The sequence below is a fragment of the Octodon degus genome, unplaced genomic scaffold (genome assembly GCF_000260255.1).
Source record: "Octodon degus isolate 3935 unplaced genomic scaffold, OctDeg1.0 scaffold00217, whole genome shotgun sequence".
In the NCBI taxonomy this organism is placed as follows: domain Eukaryota; kingdom Metazoa; phylum Chordata; class Mammalia; order Rodentia; family Octodontidae; genus Octodon; species Octodon degus.
Window position 1 is genome coordinate 1667726 of NW_004524793.1, and position 14765 is coordinate 1682490.

The following is a 14765-nucleotide window of genomic DNA, read 5'->3' on the forward strand; positions in this document are numbered from 1 at the left end:
CAGTTGAAGAGAAAAACCAGTGTCTTAATTGGGTATGTCAGGAGAGGAAGATCTTAAACCAGGCTAGGCATCCAAACTTGTTTTCATTAGGTAATTGCCACTGGTGATGTTAATGAAGGTAGAATAACCTTCCCTCAACCAAAAAAAGAACCCCCGAAAGCTAAATGATTGGTCTTAATAGAACATACAAATAGAGATCTAATTCAGGGATGTAAATACCATAGCATTATGACTCACTGCTCTTTTTAGTCGCCTTGATACACCTGTACGAAAGCATCACCTCCTAGCGAAGGGTGTATGACATTCTAAAACAGCCGGATGAAGCCTATAGGTGCCTATCATGGAGGAAACCTAGAAGGACACTGTCCTTTCTTTCAGGGAAAGAGCTGTGCTGCAGAGTTAGCTCCTCCTGTAATGACATGCAGTGGCTTTGCTCGGAACGTCTGACTGTACGCGTCGTTTCTTACAAGCACAGTACCCATATGCTGGGTGGATCCACGCAGCGGTGGGGGGAGCGCTACACCCAGGGAGCCAACCAAAGTCTTTGCTTGCTTTTTTCCTTGTGGAGCCGATGAGGCAGCACAGGTCATGCCTCCTGCATTGTGATTTTCTTCAAGGAAACTGCAAAATTAAGCAAGAACAGGGACCTTCAAGCAGGACTTCTGGGACTTTCATTTTTAACCTGAGTTCAAAACACAGAGGCTTGGACACCTTTTTGGTAACCCTTTAAACTGAAGTCAAAGGGTTCCAAAAGAATAGGAAAGTCTATGAAATATATACTAAAGGCAGAAACCACAGTGAGAGAAGGAAGTAATATGTGATTTGGGATAGATGCCTTTGACATATTCCTTGATCTCAGTGACTTGCTCAGCGCTGAGAGCGCTCTGGCCTCGGGGTGAGGCGCCTCGCCAGCTTCCAGATCAAAGGAGCGCCTAGGTGCAGAATCCCTGGCGTCCTCCCAAGCAAAAGTGCCTGGAGCCACATTTGCTAATTACAGGTTGTGTTCTGCTGTTTCCAAACAGGGTGAAAGTGACAGAAGTTTAACTGTGAATAATTACACACTTGAATAAGTATGTGATTAGCACTATTTGTTGTGGTTGGGACTGGAGTGATGGGACAAGAATGGAGTGATTGCATTATTTACAGCTTAATTGTAGACAAGTAATTACTTATGTAAGCTGATGGTGTGGGGTCAGAGAGGACCCGAAGAAGAACACAGATGATCTGAGATGCAACTTCTCCAGCCAGTCTCCAGCTCTCACCCCCTAGAGCTTAAGAAAGACAATCAGTGATGCGTTTCTTGAATGAAATGCTTTAGAATGTTAAATGTCTTCTTCAGTCTAAGCAAAGGATCAGCAGAGATATTTTTAAAATCTCCGCTTAGAAAGTAATAAATCACAAATGCCACCTAGTGGTTCTTCGCATCTAGTAGCTGCGTTATCAGTATCACACAGCCAGACCGGGGGTCCGGTGAGGATGTTTCTAGCTGGGGTGGGGGAGATATCCTCACGTGGGACTTGAGTTGAAAGGACCAGGATTCATAGTCCTTTCCGATTACTTGTGCCTACATCCTGGTCCATTCAGCTTTACCAGAACATCATAATCTCAAATCTCCACGCACACCGTTTTACACCATTGGATCTTCTGGTAGGCAGTGCAGATCTAAGTAGAAATCACTTTGTAGTTTCCCCCCTACAACACTAAAAGAGAAAAGGAGGGAGTCAACAGTCTTCATGAGTAAGGAGTAGAGTCACGGCTGTGTTTCTTTCACTGCCACTTGTCATCTACTGGGTGGGGAAAGGCAGTTTCCTCATTCCTGTGCTCCAGTTTCAAGTGTTGATGTCTACATTTGCATCTGTAGGGAGCAATTTGCTATGACCTCTCCCCAAGAGCACATCTCTTTGACAGATGAATTGGGAGGGGACTGGTGGAGAGAATGAATTTTTTGTTAAGTCTTACTTATCTTCACAAGCTTTTCTCTCCAGAGCTTGTTTTGTTAAATAATACATAAATAAATACGGCAATTCTCCTCCAATAGTTCAACACAGTATGCATAAAATTATGTGAATAGGGCCCAGAAAATATTGATGTAAACCCAATAGTTTCAGCACAAGCTGAGATGAAAGCAGGTGTATTGCCTGGCTCTGTAACAAATACAACCTTCATGAACCAATTGGAGTCCCTGTTTCTCTGTATATATCAGGAAGAAAATAATGGCAATGATCCTAACTCTTCCAGGTCCCTGACTCTAGGCTGTTATTTTTAAGCAGTGGCCTCTTTCTAATTAAGTCAGCTATGATTTCATATACAGTTTGTCATTTCTTCCTTGAGTTCCTTTCCCCATGTACTCACAGCTTTAGGCAGGAGAGCAGTGCCATTTCTTAATATGACATTCTCCTGTGACTACTTTTATCTCCCTCAGCTCAACTGCCTACCTTCTCAGGATTCCCTTATACTTTGGGACATTGTCACCCCTCCAAGGCTCACTAGTGATGTCCTGCCCTTCTTTTTCACAGGAGCATCGCTTACAGGTATGATGCTAGAGCTTCTTTCTCTGAGCCATGGACATTGCTTTCGGCTGTTGTCTTATCATGCCTTTTTATTTTCTGTATTCCTAAGGCCTTGACATCTGGGGCCTTGTTGACCTTGAAAAGCCTGGCTCTCCAAGGCTAACCAATTCCTAGAAATGGTAAACAGAGCACTGACCAACATGAGTTTCATATGCAAATTAATCCATTTAGGACCCACATCCCTACCAACTCCTCTATTAATATTGCACTACTATTGCTTCCTGCTAAAGCCAATAAGAAAAACAAAAGTAAAAACTAGAGAGAACTCTTATGTCCTAGAGTCCACTGAAAACATCCAGACTGCTAGTACTAAGTTAGCTGAGGCTTTCTGGCCCATGGCATCCCTCTCTTCCCTTTCTTTAGTACTTCGCCTCCTGACTGACTCTGGCATTTCCCATTGGGATTCTGATGTGCTCTCTTCTGAGAGTAATGTCCTGACAGGTTGGCTTTAACACATTTGAGTAACAATAAAATAATAATTGAAAGCAAATAATCCTTGTCTAAGCTTAACCACATTTCTTTAGGATACTATCACTTACTATGTGCCTAGAAACTTCACCCCAAATACCCACTGAACAAAAACAGCAGTCTGATCACTAAAGAGCTTTCCATCACTGAAAAAGTGAATGGGTTGGGCTGCCACAGGTCACCTTGTAACACAAACTTAAGAGGCTGGGCCTGCAGATGCTCAATGGAAAACTAAAAGCAGCATAAATCTTGTCATTGCTGCCTTGATTTTATGTGTCTCCTTATTACTTTAAAACTATGGGTCAGATGCTCTGCAAGCAGGCATGTTAATCGTTTAAGGAGTATTAAAAGGTTTATTAGCCTTAAATTTACCTAGGCTGTCTCATCCTCCTCCAAGAGTGAGGCCAATAAGAAATGAATAACTGACTTTTAGGATTTTCGGGGACATTTAATGGCTAGCTTTGGTAACAGCCCAGTTCTCAACCCCCTGGAATGATGCCTAGAGGTCTGTAATCACTGTCTTAAACTGCAGCCACCTCTGATTCCAGGAAAGGCAAACCATCCCAGATGACCGTCTAATGAAGTCACTTCCCAAGCAGAAACAATTACCCCATGATAAAACCAAGGCTGCTCTCCCAAGCAGAGGTCATCATCTCATGCTGGAAACCAAATTGTCCTCTCAAGCAGTGATGACACTCCAAGGGATTCACAAATGCAGTCTTGAGATACAAACCAACCAGAATGCCACCTGACCAGTGAAGTCCACACTGTCAAGGAACCCCTAACTATTGTCTCCACTCCCCTTTACTATAAAACCCTGAAGCTTCTCACAGCCCCCTGAAACAGAACATTGAAGCCCTTTATCCATATTTCCTTGTTCGGCTATACTGATAAAGCTTCTTTCCAGCCCTTCACCATTGGTTATCTCCATAGTTGGTGTGTTGGGACCCCTAATCTTGATTTGTCAGTTTCAGTGCATCAAGAAACACTCAGAATATCATTATTAAAGCAAGCCCCTGAGTGTGTCTGGGTAGGGGATAGAAGCAAAGTCTTGGACTATACATGGTCCCTAACCCATTTGTCTCTGAGACTATTCCCCTGCTCTACTTTCCAGCTGCCATGAACTGGGAATCTTTTCATTCTGTCATGCCTTTCTGTAGGTTTCTGCCTTGGGCCCAGCCAACTATATGCTGAATCTCTAGGAACCAAGAGCTAAATTAAACCTTTCTTCCTTCAGGTAGTGAATGTTGGGTTTTGTGTCTCAGTGATAGGAAGGCTGACGGATACAGGAGAGGTAGCTTTTAGAACCTCAAGCAAGAAGGCTTTCACCTTAACTCTGGTAACAACCTTCTTATTATCCTTTCTTTCACTGACTTCCCTTCTGCCTACCAAAAGAAACTAGATCAAATGACTTCCTAAGAACCTCCTTTGGAAGAACAGTGGAGCACTTTCAGTAAGTGATCTCTTCTACATTAATTACTTTAATTCTAAGAGAGACAAAAAAGATGCACCTTTCTGCTGCATGTAAGCAGCTTGATTTCAACATACTCTGCCTTCCAGTAGTGATGTCTACTTAATTTCAAGTTTTATAGCACACATGTCACTGGTTCAACTTCTTTCTCTGCTCCTGAATCTCCTTGGAAATCTGGTAGATGATCGTATCCTATTGTAATTAAAGCAAGAAACCAGCTAATTTGAATGCCAAGTGTCCCAGGATCTATCTCAGCCAGGGTAACCAATAACCCTCAAAACACAAGGAGCTCATTTTAGATTTCATATCCTTTCTAGGAATGATGACAGAGCCCTTAATCTAAAGACTGGCTTAAGACATTCTTTTCCAAAATGAGTAAGTTTAAAGTACTTCTAATCTTCTCCCATTTAGTAGTTTTTTTTGTGATACAAGTGCAGAGAACAGCTACTGTTTTAGACCAGGTTTAGTGAAAAGATTGTGTTCTTACCATGGTACTTCCTCATGGAGCTAAACTTCCTAGAGAAGACATGCATTAACTAAGTGCAAACGTGCTGCACGTTGCTGGCCGTTGGCATGGGCTTAGCTATTGTCTCAAAAATTCACTGAATAATGTCAAGGTGATTTCCTGCTATTCTCTTTGCTTTCTCTGCTATACCAATTGTGAGAACATGAACCTCCTAAAGAAACTATTTCTAATGTCTAATAAATGATTTTTTAATGTATTTGGTTCAGGGTCTCACTATGCAGGTTGGACTCATAGTGATCCTCCTGTTTTAGCCTCCCAAGTACTGGGATTACAGGTGTGTGCCACCACACCCAGTCTTGGTGGTCAGCTCAGAGTGCCCAGGATGGGAACAGCACATGTGACATTGGGGATCGAACCTGGGACCTTGCGCTTATGTAGGCAGGCACTTAGACCACTGAGCTATCTCTGAAGCCTATGTGACTACAGTATTTTTAAAATTAATATGCTAGCTCTCTGAATGGAAGCGTCAGGCAGAGGCTGTGGGCTGTCTTGCTTTCACTTTATAGCCCTGCCTGTAATGGATTTTAGCCCTTATCACTTGAACAACATCCATTAAACATATGAATCAGAGAAGAATGTTAAATGGCTGGTGACTGCAAGGCATAAGCTATGTTTAATCATTTACTTTGAATCTCTTTAACACAATAATATCCTACTCTATAAGAGAATCAATATGTTACATGAAAACAGGACTTGCTGTCTCATAATACAGTATTTAAAAGCATGGTGGCAGAGATTCCCAAGAAAATTCATCCCTCAGTGGAAATAAATAATGACTTCTGTTATTTCCCCACTCCTCCTTATAAAGGAGAAGTGATGTTTCTTTTTTCCCCCAAACTACATATTTGAGAATGTTCTGTTCTATCAAAAGCTGTAAACTTCATGAAGCCATTGGGTGTACGTGCCTTTAGATTGGCCCTCGAAGAACCACATGAGAAGTCTAAGAGCTAAGATGGTGGAGTAGACCCTCAGGGCACCATGATGTGTCATGCCAGAGCAAGGAATGAAAGGCTCAGGGTACTTGTTGGTGGGAATTATCTTTCTTATTCATTTTCCTCCTCCCATAAAACAGCAGGGTCTCTGGCTTGGAATGAGGCTGAAAGGAACAGCAGCAGTTCAGGGTAAGACGGCAAGAAAGGGGAATGGAACAGAGATAGGACTACCTTCCCTCCTGAGAGCTTTTAGGTAGTGAGTCAAAATGGCTCAGTACCAAGGAAACTGGGGATGCAGCTGAGCCCATGGAGTACATTTCTGAGACATGAATCCTTCCAGATCTCCGTGGCTACTTGGGCAATATTGCCAAGTGTTTGGGTTTAGTAAAAGGAGGACTTTAGTAGGATTTGGAATTGACTGCTAATTTGCTGACTTTAAGGCTTCGATCTTTAAAATTGTATACAGATCAATTTTCTATTCCACAAGGGCTGCCTGGAGGTTAGTGAGTCAATGACTCAGATGTTCTCTGAGCTCCTTGGCAAGGTTCTCATATCCCGAGGTGTTATTTCCCAAGTCCAGTTGTTCCAAAAACAGTTACAGCAAATGTCATTCTCTGAGCTTGGGTAGGAAGAAAACTTGGATTTCTTTGTTGGACAGCCCCATGACCTAAGCCAGTCTGGCACAGAATGACTCTATGGATGGTTGAGCATTTGTTCTTACTTACACGGATGCTGTAGAGCGCTGCCACATTCATGCCCTACATCCTGGGATTTTTGTGAGGTTTATGATTATTCTAGCAGTAGGTGGAGAAGATGAGAACTTTGGATGCATAAAATATATTTAGTGTTCACTGGTGACTAACAAGTGTTCTCAGTTTTCCATTTATATTGCTTTTGTGAATTTTTTCATCACTAAATTTATGCTGAACGTGTATGGGAGGTGAAAGTTGGGATTTGTAAGTTGTTTGGGTGATTATTTTTAAGCTTGCACTATTTAATTCATAGATAGACAAGAAACTTATGTATTCTGCTGGTAAAGGCACACTGTTGCTGTTGTTTTCTCTGTTAGGATGTTGTGTCCTTGACCTCTCACCTCTCTTTATTTGCCTTTCCCAAGGTAATCACTTCTACATCCATGTCTTCCATGAGGCTCCAGAACACGTGCCATGATGTTCCACAGCTTTGTCACTCAAAAAGCAAATGAGAGGCTAGAGAGAGAGCTCAGCAGTCTAAGTGCCTGCCTGGCAAGCACAAGGACCCTAGCTCGAGCCCTGGTACCACATGAATGCTGGCCTTGGAACCCTGAGTGCTTCAGTGCCAGCTACTGAAACTGGGCATCCCAGTGCTGTAATCCCAGTGCTCAGGAGGCTGAAACAGGAGGATCACTGTGAGTGTGAGCTATGCAGCAAGCCCGTATAACAAATAAATAAATAAATGATTGAACAAATGTGAAAAAAAAGCGAAAGAACAGGTTTCACTTCCTGCCTCCTATGTGCAAATTTTATTTTCAGTCTGAAATCTGTATATGATCTTTTTAGCTTTAGCAATGGAGCAACATTTGAGTATTTCTTATCTCCAGTGCCCATTTAATTATCCCATTCTGATAGTCTATCTCTGTAACATCTTGCATATCCATTTTCTCCTCTCTATCTTCACTTCTACTACTGCCTGAAATACTGAAAAGACTCTTAGCACTTCTACTGACTCAGACATACTTACTTCCAGGCTCTCAGCTTGCTGCCAGGATAATCTTCATAATACTGAATTTTCATTATACTTAAAGTCCCTCTGGAGGTCCCTACTGTTTTCATGTAGAATGCATTCATTTATGATCTAAGTCTTCTTCCCATGTTTATCTCTTACAACCTCTTAATACTTACCTAACATAGTCATCAGGTATTTTCTGGAGAGTCAGAAGGCATTCTCAGGGGCCTTTATCTTATGACATACTGTGTCCTCTGAGCTTGTGAGGCACCTGTGTACACAGTGACTACTGTATACTGTTGGTATTTTGTTGGTAATTTCTTTTGACATGCAAAATCTTCTCAATAAGAGGAGGTCCCAGTTGTTAATTCTTTCAAGTATTATCCGTGTGATTTGATTTTTGTTCATGAACTGTTTGCCTATCCCTATGTCTTCAAGAGTTCCTCCTACTTTTTTTTCCAAGAGATTTAGTTTCTGTTTTAATGTTTAGAAGTTTAATCCATTTTCACTTTCACTTAGTGCATGGTGATACACCTGGGTCAAGTTTTAGTTTTCTGCATACAGAGAGCCAATTTTTACTGAATACTGTTGTTACACACTATCTCTACATCTCTCTCCATTCAGCGGAGTCATGGGTGATATTTTTGTCTTTTTATTCTCTGCATTCTGAAAGTTCATCCTCATATCAGAACTCAGATGCCTTGGGGATGGGGAGATGGCTCAGTAGAATAAGCGCTTGTCTGACAAGCGAAAGGGCCTGAGTTCAAGCACCAGTTCTGAAAAAAAAAAAATAGAACTCAGATTCCAAACAAGAAGAAACTTGGCTGTTGTGGGAAACTTGCCTTTCAACTTAGTGGAGGGTGTACTTTCCTCATTGTAAAGAATGGCAATCATAAAGTGCATTTCATATTATGGAGACATGGGGACTGTATTCTGGTTTCATGTTCTAGAGAACCAAGTAGGTAAGTCATGTTAAAGACCCCTATATATCCTTGACAAAGCAGATCTGGCTAAGAAAGGCATTAGAACTATCATTAAGATGGAAAACAGATTGGAAGTTCAAGTATGAGATAGCCAGGAGGGAAATGCTGACTCAGATCCCATCACCCTTGATGTATTTCCCAGCGCACTTTGCCATCAGATGAGACCATGTAGCCTGGACTCGCTCATGGCATATGACATATATCTCTCACAGGATAAGGCAGTGGGCAGCCCAAGAATGAGTCTTTTCTCTCTTTGAACATGAAGGGGAATTGAGGAAGTTGGATTGTCTATGGCACCCTTACAAATGGTACAGTTCTACTCATTTGTGGGACACTGTGGAATATAGTATTATACAGACTAGTACAAATAAAAAATAAAGTGTTTTATATTAAGGCTCTAGATTTTAGGCTTGTTATTGCAGCAATCTAGTCTAATATAGTGGAGATCAAAAATAACAAAACATAACTATCCTTTCTAACAATAATTTGATACAGATAAGCTGAAGTTTTTTTTTTTTTTTTCAAGGATACTTAAGCTTCAATTTATTTTATAGAGGAGCACTGAGAGCTAATTCTCCACAGATCTCTGTATGTCTTGTGAACAGAAGTATTGGCTTATTTTTCTTTCCTTTTGTTTTCCCACAAAGTTGTTGGTATAGTAAACATTGTAAAACTAGAAGTTGTGCTTCTTTTTGGAAGAAATAGAGATAGTGCTTGCCTTTGGAACTAGAATGCTATGCCTATGCATACCCAGCATAATAGAGCTGTGTTCGTCTGTGGTACAACTTACTGCATCTGCACTAGTGGTACCTGGCTTTTTCACTGCTGCCAGTGGAGAGCTAGGGCTTGGGAATTGGCACTAGAAAATTTTATAATCTGTTTTACTTGGATTATATGGATTATTATTTTAGAAAAAGAGCATTTATCCATTGCCATGATAGTATGAAGACAATATGAATATTATTAAGATAGAGCCTAAGGTTTTGGTCTGTTCAGCATTCATTTATTTAATACTTAGGAACTTTCATAGATATAAGTGATGGTGACACATAGATTTTTAGTAATGCAATGTTTTAGATGACTTCAGAAGAGTAGTACCTAAATGTTATCCTCAATGTAATACTTTGGAGTATTCATTGGTATTGTCATTATTTTGAGTTGTCTCCTAAATTCAGGAGATTTTACTTCCTGCTTTCTATGTGGATGTAAAGCCTTGTGACAAGCATTGACCAATGCATTTATTTATTTTTTATTTTTTGGCAGAACCGGGCTTGAACTCAGGCCCTTGTGCTTGCCAGGCAAGCACTTATTCTACTGAGCCATCTCCCCAACTGACTAATGCATTTTAAAGTAAATTACATGTGTCACTTTGTGCCTGAGCATTTATAGTGCAAGACTTCTGGGTCTGTGCTCTAGGAAAAGTAGTTAGTAATGTTTCAGATAGGTATTGGGGACCTAGCTTGCCTACATGAAGGCTTGTGAAGGATGAAGAAAAAAAGAAACATATTTAGTAATTCATAACAAGGGGAATGGGAGGTCAGTGCCGCAGGATGGGCAGAGACAATGACACACTGAGAGATAGGTGTACACCTATCATTGGGTGTACACAATAATCAGAGGGTTGATTGGATGACTCACAGGGAGCTGATCCTATAATGGTATGATCTTGTCCCAGGGTGTCACAGCATCACTGGACCAATAAGGCCTCTAGGCCCTAGCCTCAATTTATAACTTGTGGTCCCCTGCGGATAGGAGCTAGTTTTTAGCCTGAGTGTCTAGATGACGGTGGTGCATAGAACCACTTGATGATTTATGATAGACTATGAAATTGGAGCAAGAAGGCATACCTTATAGCGGATCGTGGGAGCCCTCCCAAATCCAGTATTTTCAATAACCCAACATTAGATGGAGAGTTATATAGTTGGTGTCTTATTTTTTTCTCCTTACTGGGACAAAATACCTAATGCCCCAAATTAAGAAAGGAAAGGTTTACTTGGCTCACAGTTAGTGGAGCTCTTGGTCCACCCTCAGCTGGCTCCAAGGCAGAATGGCACATGGAAGGGGGCAGCAGTTCATAGTCGCTGAACAACAAAACTACAAAAGCCAAAAGAGAGGAACAGGGGATGAGAGAAAGGCAAGGTCTCTCTGCCTTTCTTTTCTTTTCTTTTTCTTTTTTTAATGTATTTGTACAGGTTCTCACTATGCAGCTCTGACTCACAGGGGTACTCCTGTCTTCAGCCTCTCCCATGCTAGGGTTACAGGCACATGCCTCCATACCTGGTCTCTGTGCCAACCTAGCGTGCCCATGGGCAGAGCTGGCACAGCATGTGATGTCAGGGATATGGGATCAAACCCCAGTCCTGGGCCCTGCGCTTGCGTAAGCAGGTGTTTAGTCTGCTGAGCTATTTCGCTAGCCACTCCCTTTCTTATATTGAATTCAGACTATCTGCCCCAGGATTGGTGTAGTATTTACACACATAATCCCAGCAGTGCTCACGCCCATAATCCCAGCATTGGATCATGAATTAATCACAAATTCTAGAATCCCATTGCCCCATGACTGTGCGAGGCATTGGGGGGACAACTAGGCACAAACCACAACAGTTGGCAAGTCATAAATTCTTTAAAGGGTGATTATGACAAAATTTTTAATGGATCTCTGCACAATTTCTTGCCAACAATAGTCTCTTATCTTTCTTATGGTGATCCTAGTGTCCATTACTGAGGGATTTTTCTATTTAAATTAATTGCTGTTTTGCTTAGGTCATATAATTTTAAGGGCTTCAAAAAGATAAGATTATTGTCTTCTGATATGGAATCTAGATCAAAAAGCACCCAAACAGAAGTTCATGACTGAAAGTTTCAAGAAAGACTACATTCTTATACATAACATGTAACACAGATATTACTCATTTAAGATGAACTTGAAAGATAGGAACCTACTATAATTTATTTTTCATTTCCCAACTCCTCAATATTAATGATCTCATAGACAAATATAATCCAGTTCAGAGAATAGTACCCACTAGCCAATGGTGATATTGATTTTAAGCATTAACTAGACCCATAAGCATTAGATTATCATACCTATATTTCTTATCTTTGAATAAAATGAGAGATTTTCTGAACACAAAGAAGAAATGTTTAATAAATGTCAAAGCATAAGCAAGTTGATTTCCTTCTCTCATAGCCCCTTAGTGCTTTGTTATAGTCCAAATCTACAGCATGGCAGTTATAGTTCTAAATTCTTGTTGATCTTACATATTCACAAAATGAATTATTATCACAATATGCCTTATAACTTGGTTCAGTTTATCCTTTTCTTAGAATAACATTTGTTCTCCTTTATGTCCACAGTTCTTTAAATGCCCTTATCTCCTCCAGCTCCTCGATCACTGGGTAACTATAGACTGAGCCCATGACCTTAGGGTGAGCGAGATAGCTCAGTGGACTAAGTGCCTGCTTAGGCAAGTGCAGGGACAGAGGTTTGATCCCTGGCACCATATGCCCTGCCAGTCCTGCCACTGAGACTACGCATGGTGGCACACGCTTGTAATCCCAGTGCCAGGAGGATCACTATGAGTAAGAGCTGTGTAGTGAGATTCTGTACCAAATACATTAAAAAGAAAAGGTTCTCTTAGGATCTTAGGATTGCTAGGCAAATGCTCCTTCACTGAGTTGCCCTCAAAAGTCTTTTCTGAAGTCTACTTCCACTGAAATTATTCTCAGACTGAAGGCTTATTGTAATCTATCACCTCTCCTTTTTAATATAAGTTCTTCTTAAGTGAAAAAAATAACATTTCTGGGATCTCACGAGTGAAATCAAATATGCCTGCCGCCATGATATTTTGGAAGCTACAAGTACCATAAAGCCAAGATTGAGAACAGGGTTCTAGACAATTCAGATACCATGTTGTTCCTGTAGACTTACGTTTTATTGCACTATTTTCACATGTGTACGTTTCTGATTTTCCAAGAAAGACACATGGCGTGTGCTATGCACATTCCAAATCTTTGTGAGACTTGGTCCTCAGGGGAGCAGAACTAAAGCTCCTGAGAGGTAAAGTCCTTCTAGAAGTAGAGTTGCACCCTTTCATGGTTTTTTCTGCACTTAAAATTTTCTACATGTTTACAGTATAGATTACTTTTTGTAATCTCCTTTTTGTGTACTAAATCTTTCATAATGACATCTATTTGAATGGAGAATAGCTCAATTGTTGGTTCAGTTGTTGGCTCAGTAATACAGCCAATTTTGGTTTATACATTCTGTAAACCCTTTGTAATTCATCTGCATTAGGGATGTGCTGCTGCTGCTATTAGGAATTTTTTCACTGATAACTTTAGTACTAAGCCACTCTCTTCAGTTAGATGTGTTCTTTATTTGCAGTAAAATAATACAGAGCTAAACACAATTCTTAGTCCAGACATTTATGCCTTTTGATCTGATTAGAAAGGCAAGGTATGGTATACGATCTGGGACCAAGCTACCCAAAACCTTATGAGCTTTCCCACAAACACTAGAAAAATGTTTATAACCTAAGAGCCTACAACTCCTATAGCTTCTGGCTTCTAAACTATGGAACCAATGAGCTATTCTTTTTTTTGTTTTGTTTTTGTTGCAGAACCAGGGATTGAACTCAGGCCCTTGCGCTTGCCAGGTAAGCGCTTATTCTACTGAGCTATCTCCCCGGCTAATGAGCTATAACTTTCTGACCACATAGTGACCACAACTCGCTTCTGAGATATACTGATAGCAGCTGGTTTCTGAGGTTAAGATCATGAATAAATAAGATGGGGTTCTACGATGATGTTGCCTTTGGGTATTGTCCAATGGTTCAATTACTTCCTATAACTGCAATATTTGAATAGTGGAACAGAAACTAAGCATGGATATTCTACCATTATGATTTTTGGATGTAGTTTCAGGCCTTCTAAGTCTTGAAGTTAAATTAGATACTATTTTTATCCCTATTATTGGCTCATCTTAAAGCTTGGTCATTGTAATATTTGCTTATATGCAGCACTTATTCATGTCCCAGGCACTGTTCCAAATAGTAGCACATTTAGTTACCATCATATACTGTAGCTGTAACTGTTAAGACTAACACCCAGAGAGAGACTTGTCTAAGTTCACATAGCAAGCAAGTGGTAGGCCCAAGGATGACTACAGAGCCCACCAATCTTACTGCTACATTGTTGTAGTGACTTTATTGACCAGATACTCCCTGTTGTGCCCATTTTAAGGAAGGAATTATTAAAGTCATTAATGGTTAAAAGTTATAATCATTATGTGATTATGGAAAATAAATACATTTCCAGTCAGAGGTCTGAGCATTAAATTATTGGACATAGTCCTTTCATCTACAAAGGTCCTGTTTAACTTTCATGTCCTGTTTAACAACTTTCAAGGTCCTGCTTAACAACATGTTTGCTGATAAACTCCTTTGGGATGCGGAAGGATGAGAAATACATTCTCATCTGACAATGTCGTGGTTTGGGGTTTTTACAAGGGGAAACTACAGGACACATTTTATAATATTATATAATGCCTTCCACAAGTCCAACTAGAGGTCTAGAGCCCACAACAAAGTCTCATGCAGGTCTATTTCAGGGATCTGTGCTGGAAAGGCCCGAAGGTCAGTGATGGAAGCTACAAGGTCTATACCAGTGGGATGAAGGATCTGTGCTAGCAAGCTGAGGGATCTGAATTTGAGCCAGAAAGCAACACTCAAGGTAAGTACCAGAGCTCCCTCAAAAGTACCACAGCTGTCCTCAGCAACAGTGATGTCCCGCGCTCCTCCAGCACTGAAGAAAGTCGAGTTCCCATCAGGAAAGTCAATGCACCATTTTCCCTTTAGAGCCAGGAGGCAGTGCTGGAGATGAGGATCAGAACTCCTCCTAAATTCATTAGGAAAGCCAGCATGACCAGGTCCTCCATCAGAACAGCCTAAGAGAACTAGCAGCTCCCAACATATCCAACCACTTCTCAAACAGCATCCCTAACAGCGTTCTGACAGCTTCTCCTGTTCTGTCCTTATGCTGCTGACCACAACCCTCAGGTTGGCCTCCCCATCCAGCTTGTTTAGTTCAGCTGGGTGTAATAAGTTGACC